This window comes from Haematobia irritans, chromosome 4 (genome assembly GCF_050003625.1).
Source record: "Haematobia irritans isolate KBUSLIRL chromosome 4, ASM5000362v1, whole genome shotgun sequence".
Lineage (NCBI taxonomy): Eukaryota > Metazoa > Arthropoda > Insecta > Diptera > Muscidae > Haematobia > Haematobia irritans.
Window position 1 is genome coordinate 182676690 of NC_134400.1, and position 4059 is coordinate 182680748.

Here is a 4059-nt window from a genome sequence, read left to right on the forward strand (position 1 = left end):
CGAAAATGTATTTTTACAATAAAGGGGAAAAAAGCGAAATTAGGTAACACTAGATCTGAGTAAGAATATTCGTAGGTATACCACGGACTGATTTCGATGGAGGTTGTTGCAAACAAGAACATACACACACACATTACAAATATAACAAAACCTCTTCTCTACGTCTGTTGCAAAACAAAAAAAAACTTTCGGAGAGTAGTTACTTCTACTCTGTGTACAGACTTTCAATTCCAATCAGCGTTGCCGTTTTGGTCCGATCGGACCAAAATTGGTCCAAAAGATTTCTAAGTTTTAAATTTGGTCCGATGGTCGGACCAAACAGAATTTGGTCCATGGACCAACCGTTTTCTTAAATTTGGTTTCTATCACATATTAAATAGTAGATGGTGCACCGCAAAGAATATTGTCGGGAGGCCAAATATTTCACATGCTTAAAATACGAATACGAATTTTGCTTAGAATAGAAGACGTATTTCTCTGAAAAAAAGTTTTTCCTTGTCTAAAAGTCTCTAAACTTTTCAATGAAGTCTGTTTGTCCTTATAGCTAAGTGATTCGACATAAAAATGTGTATCCTAACATGAATGCAAATTTCGTTTTAATGAAGTCAAAATGGATTTAATATTTCTGAAAAAATCTTCAAAATTAATAAAATATTTCAACACATTGTTTTAAAGTCATTATACCCTAAACCACATAGTGGTTAGGGTATAATAAGTTTGATCTGCCAAAAAATGTGCCTACAAGACATATTGATTTTAGACCCCATAAAATATATACCGATCGACACAGAATCACCTCTGGAGTCGATCTAGCGCTTGGTGTCCGTCCGTCCGTCTGTCCATGTATTTGTTGTTCACAGGATTTCGGTCGCAATTATTAACCGATTTTGATGAAATTTGGTACAGGGAGTTTTTTTTGGGCACAAGGACGAACGTTATTGAATTTGGAAGAAATCGGATCAAATTTAGATGTAGCTCCCATATATATGTATTGCCCGATTTCGACAAATGGGGTCACGTTGCACGTTTTTTACTAACCGATCGTCGTCAAATTTAGCACAAAATAATCTTCTGTATCACCCTTTAAGTCTGAAAATTTCATCGAAATCGGTTCAGATTTAGATATAGGTCCCATATATATGTATCGCCCGATTTTGTCAAATTAGGTCATAAAACCCTTACTTATCAACCGATCTTACTCAAAGTTGGCGAAATGTAATCTTCTATAGCATTAACTATATGTGCAAAAAATCATCGAAATCGGTTCAGATTTAGCTATAGCTCCCATATATGTACCGCCCGATTTTTCTAAATAAAATAAAACACAATTGAACAAATAATACAATGTTTTTACTATAATTTTCTCGAAGAGGAGCAGAGCGGAGCGGAGCGGTTTTTTTTCTCCGGAGCGGGAGCGGAGCGGAGCGAAAAAAATTTACCGCTCCGGATCCCTGGTCTCCACCATACATAAGATTCGGCCTGGCCGAACTTACGGCCGTGTATACTTGTTATCTTTAATCGAAATATTCAATATTTCGATTAATTTAAAGATGATTTCTTTCAATCAAAAATGTGTTTCTTTATTTAAGGAAAATTTGCCTTAATTCGAAGACATGCGACTTTAACGAAGAGACGCAAATTTTGCAAAATTTGTGTCTTAAATTTAATGAAAAAAAATTTTTTGAATCAATGGAAAATTAATTAATGGAAATATTAATTGTTTCCTTAATATCAAATTTTCATTAAGAAAATTTGCATTAATCCTATTTTATCTAATTTTCAATAAATCCATACAATAAAATAAAATTCTCTCTATGCAATGCATTTTATATTCCACAAAATGATTCACTACCAATTTGACCTCTTACATGCACCGAAAAAAAAGTTTACTATTGTTTACGAAAAATGAACTAACCCATAGTAAGAATGACCATGATTTGGCGCCAAAGATTTTTTTCATCTAGATAAGTTCATGATTTTCTTATAAATAAGTTTATGTATTGCATCGTATTTTAGTTCATTCTTACTACGCTGTGGGAAGAATGTACTTACACTCATTCAAAATATTCCTGCTATCCGGAAAAATGAACAAGTTTTTGGGAATCCTATATTTAGAAATTGGTTTCAAATAAACTGTTTATCAGTATAATTTTCAAAGAAGTAAATAAATTGAGGAATTAAAGGTACAACAAGCCTGTATACAACTAAGAAATTTTTCGTACAATATAAGACAATTTTTCATAACTACCAGTATTTTATTTCAAAAAATTATTATTATATTACATAAAACTATGGCTTATGATATACAATAAAAGAAATGTTTTTATTCGTACGCTGTATGCTGTTACTTTTCGGTAGTTAGTAATTGCTTCTTCAAATGAGTAATATTCTATGTTAGTAGAATGAAACTAATTAATATCAATTTCCATTTTTTATCCATATGAAAGATATATGCCATAAGTTGCTATTTTCATTTCATTTTTGTCCAATTTCACCGATATCGCTAGTTTTTGTTGTGTGGATTTGCGTCATAAGCCTCTGAAGTTAAAAAGGTATATAAAATATAAAAATATTATCAAATTCTATGGTATTTTGATCTTTAACTTACAAGAGAATTTTCTTAGAGCAAATAGGGATATCAGCTTAGTTAGCATTAAACAGTAAGAAGATTCCAAAAAATACCATTAGATTTGCTGTCATCCTGCAAATGAAAATTATTTTTAATAAATAGAAATTTTGGCTTTATTACAAATGGACGAAAAACTTACCACATTGAAAAAAATCATCCAATTACTACATTAGTGGAATCATATCCATGCACAAATGGGACATTTTTGAAATCCTTCTCAGAATATAAATGAAATAAAAATATTATAAAATTAGATATAATTTCCACTTGTCAATATAGCATTTAGTATTTATGGTGGATATTAAGTTCGAGTTTAGTGGCTAAAATCTCAATTTTTCATGATTAGTTTTCTTTAGAAATACATGGGAACAAAATTGAACCGTTTTTGTGTTCATTTAAAATTTATATCAAATTTTTAGTAATTTGAGGTCGCTGAATCCAAATTTACACTTGTTTTTTTAAGAGCTCGACTTTTTGAGATATACGGTTATGTTCAAAATTAAGGCACTTCCGCTATGTATATTGGAATAACTTGAAAACGATTCATCATATTAAATTAAAAAACCAGCGTTCTACATAAGCTTAAAAACGATTTCCTGTTCTTAATCGTGTAATCCATTTAAAGAATATAAACTTAATAAAAAACTTGTTTCGAGCTATTCTCCATCAAGTTATATTTAAAATTGCATCGAAGGCGTATAATTTTATACTTTTCTTACTGATTTATTTCTGATTTTAGCACCTAAACTCGAACTTAGTACACACCTTAAGGACTCGCTATAACATAAAAATATAGACTCAAAAAATTGTACTGTGATCCAGATGTAGAGTAAATATAGATCATTTTATTACCACTCATTATGAATATTTTTATGTAAACCAATTTAAAACCGCACTAATTTTAAATTATTAATAGAAATATACAGTTTCTTAATATGTGATTTATTTTAGAGTTATTTATTTTTTTATAAATATAAAGTGTTTTTGTTTTCTCTTACATCACACCATTCACTTATCAGTTTCTAAAATGTTACGAAATAAATGTATTTTTATTAACAACACAAATACCGCACGCAAGCGCACCACGTGTGCGCTTCATAAATGCATCAACAGAACTGAATGCACCAATAAAACTCAAAGACACAAATAGTCATAAAGGACACATATGTAAAGAAAAACAACTCCACACACACACATGATCCCTTTCTGATCTCGCTATTGCAAGAAAACAACTATCACCACAAAAGATACCAACAACACACATTCCATAACATCATCGCAATAACAAACACAAACAAAAAAAAAAGATGATGCAATAATTTCATAATTTCTTCTCACTTCAATTTCCAGTATCACGTTTATTGATTAGTTGGTATTCTATCTATAGGATAAGGTAAAATATATTCAAAATTTACGAGGAATCCATAAAA

General features: G+C 30.4%; 1 long non-coding RNA gene across 4 annotated transcripts; it reads right to left on the bottom strand.

Annotated features, from left to right (window-relative positions):
- Nucleotides 1-2234: 2234 nt before the first annotated feature.
- LOC142235244 (uncharacterized) lies at nt 2235-3832 on the bottom strand. Of its 4 annotated transcripts, none has more exons than XR_012721844.1 (4): nt 3628-3832; nt 2769-2842; nt 2609-2701; nt 2235-2538 (listed from the first exon to the last, which is right to left on the bottom strand). It is a non-coding gene; the product is annotated as an uncharacterized LOC142235244 (long non-coding RNA). The 4 variants fall into 4 exon arrangements; XR_012721843.1 differs by lacking the exon at nt 3628-3832 and adding an exon at nt 3482-3578 and having other exon boundaries at nt 2769-2845; XR_012721842.1 differs by lacking the exon at nt 3628-3832 and adding an exon at nt 3482-3572.
- Nucleotides 3833-4059: the final 227 nt, after the last annotated feature.